At 34.8% G+C, this 13,791-nt stretch overlaps 1 protein-coding gene and 1 pseudogene across 5 annotated transcripts in view; one reads left to right on the plus strand and one right to left on the minus strand.

Annotated features, from left to right (window-relative positions):
* Hs3st4 (heparan sulfate-glucosamine 3-sulfotransferase 4) overlaps positions 1-13,791 on the minus strand; it is a 718,708-nt gene that overhangs the window by 359,597 nt on the left and 345,320 nt on the right. The window lies entirely within an intron of this gene.
* On the plus strand, positions 7,337-7,474 carry LOC117284149 (annotated as a pseudogene).

The raw sequence follows: 13,791 nt of genomic DNA on the forward strand, positions 1-13,791 counted from the left end.
TATCATAAAGCAGGTACAAGATAATTTACATTCATAGAGGTATGATACAGTACCGTCCTACATCAATAATACTAGAATCAGTTTTGGTTTGAAATTTACTTTGTCTGCAAATAAGATTGCTACCCCTGCTTTTTTCTGAGCTCCTGTCACATGGAGAATTGTTTTCTATCTTTTCACTTTCAGTCTATGGGCTTCTTTTTGCACTAGGTGTGTTTCTTGCATACAACATATTGTTGGATTTTGCTTCTTATTCCATTTTGCCAGTCTATTTCTCTTGATTGGTGAGTTGAGGCCATTGACATTGCTGGTTATAACTGATATGTACTGACTTATTATTGACATGTTATTGGCCTTTTGCTGACTCTTTTTACTTTTTCACCTTCTCCCTTTAATTTCTTGCCTTGCCTATTTGATTTGCTCTGTTGGGCCTCATGGTGTGGTTGCCTTCATTGTCTTTTTCTAGGATCTTGTTTAGAATTCCTTGTAGTGCTGGTTTGGTATTCATGTAGTTTCTCAGGTGTTCTTTTTTTTACTTTTTCACCTTCTCCTTTCAATTTCTTGCCTTGCCTATTTCATTTGCTCTGTTGGGCCTCATGGTGTTGTTGCCTTCATCGTCTTTTTCTAGGATCTTGTTTAGAATTCCTTGTAGTGCTAGTTTGGTATTCCTGTAGTTTCTCAGGTGTTCTTTGTCGTGGAAGTGTCTTATTTCCCCATCCATTTTGAAAGAGAGCTTTGCTGGATACATCAGTCTAGGTTGGAGGTTGTTCTCTTTTAGTACTTGAAATATCTCATTCCAGGCTCTCCGTGCCCCAAGGGTTTGTGTTGAAAAGTCTGCTGTGATTCTGATGGACTTTCCTTTGTATGTGGTTTGTTTCTTTTCTCTTACTGCTTGTAGTATTTTGTTCTTCTGTTGGGTTTCTGGGATCTTGATTTTAGTGCTTTTTACTACACACATTTTTCATTATTATGCAGTAATATCTCAATTATGTCCTTTGTGGATTTTACTTTACATGGAGAAAGGAATATCCCCAAGTATGTATATTCATCTCCATTTTCTTCTAGTATATTTTTGGCTTATTTTTCTGCATAGAAGTATTTAATCCATCTAAATGTGGTGCATATTTTTACACAAAAATCAACTTTTTTTCTTTGCTTTCCTAGCAGTAATTTTCCAGTGGCTTGAGATCACAATGTTATATAACAAACCCAAATGTAGAATTTTCTCACTGCAAATCTCCATTAAAATCTTTTATTTGTTTGTTTTTGTGATACTAGAAAATGAACTCACTGAGAGTTTTATATGTAGCTACATTCCCAGGCCTTTTTTTTTACTTTATATTTTAAGATAGAGTCTTGCTAAGTGGCTAAGTTACTCAGGCTGGGATTGAACTTTCAGTCCTCCTACCTCAACCACCCAGAATAATGGTTTATAGATGTGTGTCACTACACCTGGCTAAATCATCTGTATTTTTATTGGACCTCAGTCATTGTGTTGACAGTGACCCTGCACAGACTTTTATGTGGATTAGTGTTCTGACATCCAGTTTTTTGTTCAATTTGGTGAAATTTCATACTCCCTTTTTGTTTTGTTTATTTATTTATTCATTCTTTCAGTTATCACTTTAAACTAGTGTTCAGTGAGCCCTGAATGAGATCTGGAGGATACAATTAATGAGACAGACAAGAAGGTCCCTTCTCAAGGTCCCTTCATGAGAAGATGGAAATAAAGAAGCATTGTAAATTGAGAAGAGTACTGAAGGGGAGAGAATGTAAAATGTGATGGAAGCTCATTGCTGGAGCACCAGGCCCAGTAGGCAGGCCTGCGCACACTCTCCATACAGAAAGGGACTTGTAGGAAAGTAAGCCAGGCATAGCAAGCTCTCACTTATTTCACTTCTCATAAATACACAGCACAACCTAAATTGAAAACAACTTTCTAAAGAGAAAAGGGGTATTTTCCAAAAATGGACAGCTAACATTATAACAAAACATGACCAAATTTCAAAATGGGAACCTTCAAACACAGAAGCAATGCAAAGGTACTTTGCATCACAGTTTGTACTCTGCTTTATACTAGAATCCTCAGTAAAGCAACAAAATGAGAAAAAAAAAGACATGAGTTGGGGGAAAAATTAAAATATTGTTATTATTAATTGCAAACTGTAGCTTTGTTGACAAAAGACAAAATAGCAATCTACCAACAAAAGAGTTTGACAAGGTTGTTGAATAAGATTCATATTAGGGGGTCAGGGATTTAGCTCAGTGGTTCCTCAGCCTGCTTTGCAAGCACAAGGTTCCAGGTCTGATCCCCTGTACCAAAAAAGAAAAAGAAAAAAAGATTCATACTAGGGAAGTAAAAAGATCAAGATGCAATATCTATATGTACACCTTTACCGCAGTGAATGTATTTATTTATCACAGATGTATACTAGTAAAAAATGTTTTGAAAGACAATTCACATTACAAAGAGTAATAGTGTCTCTGTACATAAGGTATGACCAAAGCAAATGTTCAATGTGTAAATTTTAGAACATTTTTTACACGAGAAGAGCCATCGCCATTAGTACCCTCAGAACACTTCCCCTTGCTTCCAGCGCACTCCTCCCATCACTCTTGGCCTTTCTGAAGCAGTCCTGGAAGGCTTCTTTCCCAAGTGTCTTTAGTTATGCTGCCCTGATGTCCTGAATGATTCAAAATCTTTACCTTTCTCATTCATTTTGACTTTGGAGAAGAGCCAGAAGTTGCATGGTGCCAGATCTGGTGAATAAGGTGAATGTGACACACTGTATTGTTTTTATTTGGTAGAAATTGCCATAAACATTTTTCATTTCTTACTGTAATAAATGTTTACTTTTTAAATTCATTGTAGTTTTTATCACACCTCATCCAATCAGAAAATTAGATAATTTTAAAAGATCACATTAAAAACTACAGTAAATTCCAACAAGTTTCTAGAAATAAACCTAATAAAAAGAAAAATGTTTCATAGAAAAAACTATATAATTTGTTGGAAGGGCATTGTGTTTGATTCCAAGGGCCGACAAAACAAAATGTTAACAACTGCCTAAAACAACAGAACTGTATTCTCTCCCAGTTTTGGAGGCCAGAAATCTGAAATCAAGGTATAAACTGGACTGTACCCCTCTGAGACTCTGGGAAAAAAATCTTTCCTTGCAGCTTCCTAGCTTCTGATGTTGGTCATCAAAACCTGGTGTCCTTAACTGGTACCAGCATCACTCCAATGTCTTCCTGTGTCATCACGCAATATTTTAGCTCTGCTTCTGTTTTTACACGGCATTTTCCCTTTCTAAAGATATCAGTAATATCAGACTAGAACTCATTCTAATGATCTCATCCAACCTTGATTACATCTACAAAGGCTGTTTCCCATAATGAGGCCCATTCACAAGTACTGGGAGTTGGGACTTCCATATATTTTTTTGAGAAAACAAAATAATTCAATTCTTAATACATATAATATATATGAATAAATAAACTCTTCATATTTGTATGTTTATATTTATAATTCAAGATTCAGCATTATAAAAATAAAACCCTCACTATGAACCACTAAACCCCAAGTAATTACAACTTGGAGTCCCAAAGGATTGTGTGTCAGTGTGAATTGTGCATAATTTGATAAATTGATTCTAAATTACACAGGGAAGTGCAGAAGCAAAGTGATACTAATCTCTCTTTGGGAAAAAGAAAAGGTGCAATCAGAAAAATGAGTCTCCTTTTAAGATCAGAAAGGGAAATACTGAAGTAAATTTCTTAACCCAAAAAGTACTTTATGTATTCAGGTGCTGCAATTTAAATTCATATTGTGATAAAGAAAATTGAAATTTACAACCTCCTGAAGTAATCAAGGAGCTCAGGTTTGTTGATATTAAACTAAGATGATGCTCCCAAGTAGGAATAAATGTAACTATGTACTCTAATCTCCATCTTAAGTGATAAGAAGAATGGGATCTTTAACAAATCATTGGCTGTCTATCTACAGGCAAAAAAAAAAAAAAAAAATTAGCTCCTTCCTGACACTACGCAAAAAATAAGTCTAGACAGACTAAAGACCTAAGTATGCAAAGAAAACCTTTTATGTTTTTATTAAAAAAAATGGGATATAATCTCTGTCATATTCATGTAGAAAAGAATGCCATAAGCAAAATTAAAAAGCTCATGTTATACTGAATTTTAAAAAATTATTGGCTTTCTAACAACAGGAAAAAAAAAAAAAAAAAAATTAGCTCCTTCCTGACACTACGCAAAAAATAAGTCTAGACAGACTAAAGACCTAAGTATGCAAAGAAAACCTTTTATGTTTTTATTAAAAAAAATGGGATATAATCTCTGTCATATTCATGTAGAAAAGAATGCCATAAGCAAAATTAAAAAGCTCATGTTATACAGGGAAAGACTGACAAATACACTCACTTTTAACTTTAATCAAAAGATGTAATAAAGAGAAGGAAAAGACAAAGCAGCCTGGGATAATGTTTTAATATTTAAAATGTATATAAGAAATTCCAAAAAAAAAACCTTGAAAAATCACTGGTTAAAAAATAAAAAGTATGTAAGAGGTAATTCACAAACAATGAAATATGTATGGAAAATAGTCATGAGAGATTATATTCAATTTCACTACTGATTAGAACAGTGGTGCCTATTAGATTGGCAAAAATTAATGTCTTATGCAGGTTGAGTGTCTACTATACAAAATGCTTGGGACAACAAGTGTTTCAGGTGCCTCCAGTTAATCATTTCATGTTCATTTGTAATCTCTATATTTGAAGTATTTTCAGTTGATACATTTTCTGGAATATGTTTTTCCACAGAATTAAGGCTTCTGACTGAAACCAAAAGTTTACAAGGCCCCTAGTTACAGAGTATGCTCGTACAGAAAAAATAAGAAGCTATTGTTTTTCTAGGCACAAAAAACTCTCAAATCATGATTAGATCAAAATAAGCAAATAACCAAAAACATTTTTCATAAACAAATAAACATGTGCAGAAATGCAATTCTGCCTGCCAGTAAATGCTACAATTATATAATATCTTCCTTTATTATTTTCTGTTTTTAATTACAAAATAAAATATGAATACATACTCATAAGTTAAACAAAAATAAATCAATGAATACAGATATAATTGGAAGCTCCTCTACTAACAAATATTGAATTTATAAATTCTCATAGACATAATGAAAGCTACTTTTCAAAGTAAGAGTGTATCAAGCTGCCTCTGACAGATGATGTGTTCACATGTGCTGGCAGCTTCTCACTGCTGCTCAGTCTGCCCTGCTCTACGTATCTGTGCTTAGTGGGGAGACATTCCACATATATTATTGACACCATTTTACCTGATCCATTGAAAAATCAGCAAAGACATTGGAAGAGTTACTGTGACAGGGCACATGAGGAAAAGGGAAACAAATGAAAGATTTACAGAAATAAAAAGTGAAACAAAGAAGGACATGGCCCACAAACACTGCATGAATTAGTGGAGAGTGTGAGTGGCTTTGAAGTAAGAATGAATTGTGCACATCAGAAGATAATCCTGCCTGTGATATCAACCAAATTCATCAAGAAGTGAGAAAAACTATTTGACTAAGTGAGGGGATGAAATAAACTCTGAGTCTGTAGTAATAGAATCAACATCAAAGTCAGAGGCCCATCCACCCAGCGCTAATTGATAGAGAGAACTTAAGGAGTAATTAGGTTGTAAAGGGGCTGCTGTCTCCCAAATTATTCCCACCCCAGTTTAAGGCGCACATGAATCAGCACAACATCAGTAAGGATGAATGCAGAGGACAGGCAGACTTCAAAATGCTACAGAATCACACGTCAAAGATTATGCAGGGAGAAACAAATGCCTCCCTTAACAGATTTCCATGGAAGACAAAATTTTTCTATTTGGAGAAAATAAATCCATTACAAAATATATGTGTAACAAGGACAAAAATATGTCTGCTTTTTGAAGTCAAAAAAATGGATTCACTTTGTTAGGCGGAAATGCAATAAGAACCACAAGTTTAAATCTGTCTTGGGTACCCTCGGCCAAAAAGCATAAGGGTTTACAATCATATTTTCAGAACCAAATTTATCCCAAAGTATAGATTTGTACTAAGTAACCATTGTTTTATAGGGATTGGACTTTCTTCCTTTTTTAAAATAAAATTGGGTTAGATAAGTAATATTAGTTACTGTCTTAGTTACTTTCTTATTGCTAGGACAAAATACCTAATACACACAAGTTAAAGGAGGAAAGGTTTATTTCAGCTCACAGTTTGTAGAGATTTCAGTGCATAGTTGGCTGGCTCCAAGACAGCAAAGCATGGCAGAGGGGCATCACAGAGAAGAAAGAGTCCATGGCAGGACAGGCAGGAACAGCAAGCACTCCAGGCAGGAGGCCATGTCTAAGTGGCCCACTTCCTCCCACTAGGCTTTCCCTCTTGACATCACACCCAGCTGTGGACTCATCAGTGAACTATTCCAGTATTGTGTTCATGATCCAGTCATCTCTGAAAAGCCCCCACCTATGAGTGCAGGAGACTTTGGGGAACATTTAGGTATAAACCATAACAAGTATCTTTTTCACAAAGATTTAGGAGATTTCCTATCAGTACACTTTGGAGAAGGGCTTGTCTATTTTCTGAAGGATAGCTAATTTGAGTCTGTGAAATAAACACCCAGCAGACAGATTAACAGAGAAAGTGTGCAGATGTATGACAGGCACACAATATTTTATGTGCTACACAGAGGAGTTACACAAACATGAAAGTCAAAAAAAGGCCAGGTGGCTGGAGTATGTGAGTCCTACTCTAGTGAAAAAAATAAGGGGCTAGGTTTCTGGGAAGAAGTGATAACAAGTTATAGGAGGATAAGAACAGGAAATATAAGGCTAAGTTGTCTCATTATGAGATAAAGTCTCTAGGTTAGCCAACCTCAGAAAAATAGGTGGTGTAGACCCCAAATCTACTTTCCTGGGAGAAATCTGTCTGTCTTTATATTTTTCTGTCTTTCCATCCAGTCAGCCAGCCATCTATGTATCCTAGCTGTGGCCAGGACTTCAAGTACTGAATAGAATACTTCAAGTACTGAACAAATTGATTGGTTTCTTAGAGGAAAAGCTTTTATCTTGAGTATGACTTTCACTGTTGGTTCATTATGTATGGCCTTTACCTGGTCCATGGTATTATTATTTATATATTGTATAATAATATATCTATTATATTTATTTGATATATTATTCTTTGTATAGCTAAAGTGTTGAGGGTTTTATTATGAAAAGATGCTGAATTCTGTGAAGTGCTTTTTCTACATCTTTCAAATGCATCATTGCTTCTCAGCCTTTTGGCTAAGATCAAGTACAAAGACATCATATTGCTTTTTGAGCCTTTTTCTGTTAATTTGATGTATCACATTTATTGATTTACATACGTCAAACCATCCTTGCTTCCTGGGATGAATCCCTCTTATTTGTAGTGAAATATCTTTTTAATGTGCTATTGAAATCAGTTTGTCAGTATTTTGTTTAGAATTTTTGCATATGTGTTTGTGAAGGATACTGACTTATCATTTTCTGTTTGGAGGAGTGTCAAAGTTATATTGAAAAGAGACATAGACACAGAGAGGGCCAGAACTTGGAGGCATTTCTGTCTTTTATACTACTCAATAAATATGTGTTGAATATATTTGACTTGATCTGAATCTTAGATACTATGACTATTAGGACTCTCTCTCTCTCTCTCTCTCTCTTTCTCTCTCTCTCTCACACACACACACACACACACACACAATGCACATACAAAATATACACAGCATATAACAGAGGCTTTTGGCCCCATGTAAGCTTCTGAACTATGAACTATGACGAAAGTGACTTCACTAAATCCAGATGCTTCCTTATTTGAATGCAAGACCATGAAGGAGAAGTAAAGCAGTTTGAAGAAACTCTAGAACATACAGCAGCCACCTAATGAAAAGAAAAAGAGAAGCAAGTTTTGCTCAAGAACAAATACATCAAAGTAACCAACTGTCAAAGTCTTCCCTTTCTTGCCTTAATGTTCATGACCTGCTTACCCCTTATCCACAACTGTTAAATGAAATTCTTTGGTTGTCACAAGAACATAGTCATCTCAAGGAGAAATATCTTGATGAATAACTCTAAACAAATGCACGAGGCTAGAAAGACCTAAGACTGAGAATGTTATGGTGAAAAATATAAATAAGAAGAATAAAACTGTATGAACTTTTTCCAGAGGAAAATGTAAAGTTTGGTTGTTACAGAGATTGAAAAACAAGAAATCAAAATATTTAAAAATATTATTTTGAAGAAATATTCCTGACATTTATAGTATCCCATTCATTCATTGTATGACTTAAGATAAAAAGCCTTTATTGAACAGGTTTATTTGATAACCATCAGATATGAAGGTGAGTAAGATCCCTTAAATGTGTCACATAAGTCAAATGGAGTCGTAGGGAAAAACACAGATCCATAGAAATAAAACATAATGGTATAAGGTTGACTAAATACTTGTACCATGTTCTATGGAGCCACAGAGAATAGGGTAACTAATTGTGCTTGAGGAATTTGGTATTATTACAAAGAGAAGAGAATTTTTATGCTCTGCTTTGAAGAGTAAGCTGGAAATTCTTACTGAGCAAGGAGACTCATGCTTGTCAGGCAGACAAAACTAGAGTAGGAGAAATAGAAATTTCCTGGCAAGTTTAGAGAAAGAGATTAATAATCTAGAATGGTGGGAGTTTGAGATTTAAAAGGTGAATATGAACTTAGAAAGATAGATTAGTTGCACATTAAGAAAGTTTACATTACATCTGAAGAGGTTCATACCTCATACTACATATAGTTGGAAACCATTAGAGGATGACTTTATGCACATAATCAGAACCTACTTAATTTTAAATTATGTTGACAGAAAACTAGTGTCTTCTGGTTAGCTAATGGTTTCCTTTATTTTATGGATATAAAAACTCTACAGGACATGGAGAATTTCAGTAGAACTAGGAACTAGGAAGAACTTTCATGCAGTAACTCTTTGAAGCCTGCAGTTATAATAATCAAACCATTAATGGAAAAATATTTCAAAATGTCTGACAAATTTGAACATTTCCATCTGAGTGAAGGAATTCAAATCTCTTTCTGTATGAGAACTGTTTACAAGGGTAGGAAGAGACTTTTAGTGTCCCCATTCAGCATCAGTTGGAATTTAAATTACACATTTGGAGGAAAATTAACCACAAGTGCTGTGACCCAGAGTGACAGCTGTGGATTTTTAGATAATACAGAAATAAGCTATCCAGGAATAAATCCTAAATATTGTGAAATAGACAATTAGATAATGATATTAAAAACATCTAATAATGATATCCTTAGAACATCAGATTGTTATTTTAAAGAATTTTATTGTTAAGCCAGAAATTTCTATGATAATTGGCTAAATTTGAACATTTAGCAATATTTCCATTTGTTTTAACAACAGAATCATCAATTCAATCAAGTAATTGCACATAAAACTGTCTTCAAAAGAGCAAAAGGATCCAGGTGAGAAATCACAGTACGTGGCTGTGGAAGAATTTAAAAAATATACATTGAAGAGGACAGGAAGGGTACTTTCACTTTACACACATTACCTTCCTCCCAGATCTAGACAGCAGAGTCATGAGAAGCTACTGTCTGCTTACAGGAAAACAAGGAAGTAAGCAGAGACCTTTGGACCCTAACACTGACTCCACTACAGCAAGACCCAGCATTGGCAGATCACACCCTCAAACTCCATATTCCAGACCAATGAAATAGACTGAGCATCTGTACCTTATTCTGGCATCAGGTGGGACTACATGACCTCCAGACTTCAGGTGTAAATTATAACATAAAAATCCAAATTGTGGATGAGGAAGTGAAGCACATATGTAGAGTTTTGTTACTTGGTTTTATTTTGTTTTTGCAACCAGGGCTTAGTTGTTTTCAGCTTACAATAATTTTTGTAATTATAAGATGATATTTTTAAGCCTCATGGCAACCACAAAGCAAAATCCTATAGTAAAAATATAAAAAAGAAAAGTGAATCAAAATATATTACCAGAGAAAATTACTTAGCTTTTCTGTTAACAAGAGAAGAAAGAAACAAAGTATCTTAAAAAACTGGAAAATAATTAACAGAAATTCAGTAATAAGTCCTTACCAATCAACAATTACCTCGAATTTAGTGGGATTAAATATCCTAATCAAAATACACAGTGCACTGGAGATGTTGGTAGAACATTTGTGTAGCATGCATGAAGTCCACTTTGGTGCCTGGCATTGGAAAAGAAAAAAGAAAGAAACCTCCAGAAATACAGAGAGACTCTGCATAAACAAAGAAGACCCAAGTATATGTTGCCTACAAGAAACTCACTAAACCCTGAGGATACACAGACTGAAAGTAAAGGGATGGAAAAAGATAACCTATGGAACTAGATATGAAAGAAGAGTGGAAGTAACCATTTTTACATCAAAGAGTAGACTTGAATTTTTAAAAACTGTGAATGTTGATTCAACTAGAGGATATAATAATATATGCACCATCCAAACATCTAAATATATAAATAAAATATTAATAAACTTATAAGAGATATTTCAATACAATAATGTTAGAAGACTTAAACACTCCACTTTCAGCAATGGACAGATCATCCAGCAGAAAATCAGCAATAAATTGTACTTTGTTTTGGTTTTGTTGATTTTTGTCTTTATGGTACTAGGGGTTAAATCCCGTACCTTTTTGCTGAGCTACATCACAAGCTGTTTTTTTATGTTTTGAGTCAGAGTCTCTATGTCACTAATTTGCCCTTCTAGGATTCAACTTGTGAGTCTCTTGTTTCAGCCTCCCAGAATACTGGGATTACATATATGCACCACCATGCCTGGCTGAAACAGGGGATTTAAAATGCACTTTCAAACAAATTGACCTACCAGGCACCTACAGGACATTCTATTCAATGTATGCAGAATATACACTCTTCTCAGCTGCACATGGATCTTTTTAAGGATATCTAAGGATATCTTTTTAAGGATATCTAAGACTTCAGAACAAGTATTACATATTTAAGACATTTGAAATTATATCAAATGAAGTGGTATAAAATTAGAACTAAGTAACAGGAGATACTTTGGAAAATTTAAAACTACATAGAAATTAAACAACATGCATGTGAACAACCAATAAAGATATTTTAAGATGTTACAAAATAAACAAAAACGAAAACATAATACACCAAAACCTACAGGTTTCAACAAAAGCAGTTCAAAAAATGAGGGTTGGGGGTTTTCTGTTTTGTTTTTCGTACTAGGGATTAAACCCAAGGCCTTGCACTTGCTAAGCAAGTGCTCTACCACTGGTACAGAGTCAAAAAACAAGATAGATTTCAACTAAACATCCTAACATCATACCTCAAGGAACTAGAAAAACAAGAAGAGATAAAATACTCAAATAAAATTGCAAGTAAAAGGAGACTTTATACCTAATACAATGGAAATACAGAGGATAATTAGAGACTATTACAAACAATTATACGCCCCAAAGAAAGGGGTAATTTTCTTTATTCATACAAATAACAAAGAAAATATTAACAGAACAACAATAAGCAATAAGATTGGATCAATAGTAAGAAGTCTTCCACCATGGAAAAATCCATGACTAGATGACTTCACTGTTAAATTCTGTCGAACTTTAAAGAAATCAATTCTTCTCACATTCTTTCAAAAAACTGGAAGGGGAAGAAATACTTCCAAACTAATTATTTAATGTCAGCAGCACTCTGATTTTTTTTAAAGCTTTTATTTAATCAAAAGACACTAGCAAGATGTGGAGTCAGTTTCTCCATGGCCTTACATTTGGGCTTGCACATGTGACTGCTTTTGTTCACTGAGAAGTGACTTGGAACAGAGACTGGAAAAGCATTTGCACATTTCTACAAAGAAACCCAGTTATTCTTCCGGATAACAAAAGCCATGTGGCCAAGTTGCTTCCATTTTCCTGATCAGCGAGCTGCTGGATGCTTTACATGTGAAGTGACTTTTCCCAAATTATACAATGACCAACCAAACTACCAGCTAACTGTGGATGCTTGAAAGTACCCAAAAGAGAGTAGCTGACATACTGCTTAGCTGATCCAAATAATATAGTAAATAAAATGTTGTTGTTTAAGGCAACTATCTTTGGAGGTACTTGTTACATGCCAAAAATTAACTGATGCAACCAAAACTTGTATTCATGCCAAAGGTAGATATTATGATAAAAAAGGTAAATAAGGTATTTTCCCTCAGATAATGATAAAGAAAGAAACGAATAAGGCAATTTCAAATATTATTACACCCTGTAAAGGGAAGGAAGCATGATGACATGATAGAGTAATTGGCCAGCATTGGGATCTAATTTAAATAATGTGGTCAGAAAAAGCTTCTGAGCTGGTAAAGTTCGAGATAAGATTTGAATACAAAGAAGAGTCGACCATGTAAGTGTTCAGAGATAGACAGCTCCAGAAAGAGGGAAGGAGAAGTGCAAAGGCACTGTGGGAACATAACTCATATACTCAAACAGAAATAAGGCCAACCAGGCTGGAGTACAGCATACAGGGAAAGAGTGAGCACAAAGATACAGTCAGCAAAATAGATCATGTGGAGGGGCTCAGACCATAACTTATTAATTACCGTGATACTGTACCATATTTCACCCTGATCTTTTATATTGGTGGAGTAAGAGTTTTTAAAGGACTCCTCTGGGAAAGATTCTTCTTCCCTCTGGTGCTTTGGGCTACAACTTTCCATGATCAGTTTCATCTTTAATCAGATTCCATCTGTTTCTGTATTCTAGGATTTCTTCAAAATGTCCTCCTCCAGCTGCCTGCATTTCTAGTTGTCTAGCATTATTATGGATTCATTCTTTTAAAAGTATAGTGGGGTTTTTTTTTACATTGTAAAGGGAACTTAGTATATATCTGTCCTCAATTCACCATCTTTCATTGAAATTCTCTCAACTCATTTTAAATTTGTAGCTCTAAGCTTATCTTAATATATTATCATCCTTTTGTTACCCTGTGTTTTTCTCTTTATTTCTTCTCATTTACAGCTTGCCTTTGTAGTGGCTGGTAAGAGACGAGGCCTCAAGAGAACATTTATTCACTACTCAATAAATATTTATTGGGTACCTTTTATGTGAAATCAGAAGTGAGGCCCTTCTGCCTGCCATTTGTCCTTGCAGTACCTGCCTCAATTAGTTCCACATGAGAAATGGCTTGCCCACAAGACTTCATGCTGGCCACTGAGAAGATACAAGGGCTAATTTTTCTCAATGCCTTAAATTTCACTGGATAATTAACACATTATTCATTGCTTTTAATTTTTCATAATTTATACAAAAATTGTATTTTAATTCCTTGGTTATCTATTTTTCTATCTATCTATCTATCTATCTATCTATCTATCTATCTACCTATCTATCTACCTTCATTGAATTTGGGGGCCATAAGTCAATAGGAGATGCCACATAGGACCTTACATCTTACGTCTGTGCAGATGAACCATACTGCACCATTGAGAATAGAGGACCTTTCACCCTTTTAGAGAAGGACTTGGCCTTGGTAGGTATTGGTGAAGTTCCCAAGCCCGGGAACTATTACTAATTCCTCTAAAGCAGATACATACTAAAGCTCTGGTACAGAGGACTTGGAAGGTGGCACTAGCAAACTTTAGAACCCCGTATATACTCAGGATGTTTTCTTCCAAAAA

This window comes from Fukomys damarensis, unplaced genomic scaffold, assembly GCF_012274545.1.
Source record: "Fukomys damarensis isolate Sample0158 unplaced genomic scaffold, DMR_v1.0_HiC HiC_scaffold_34, whole genome shotgun sequence".
NCBI lineage: Eukaryota > Metazoa > Chordata > Mammalia > Rodentia > Bathyergidae > Fukomys > Fukomys damarensis.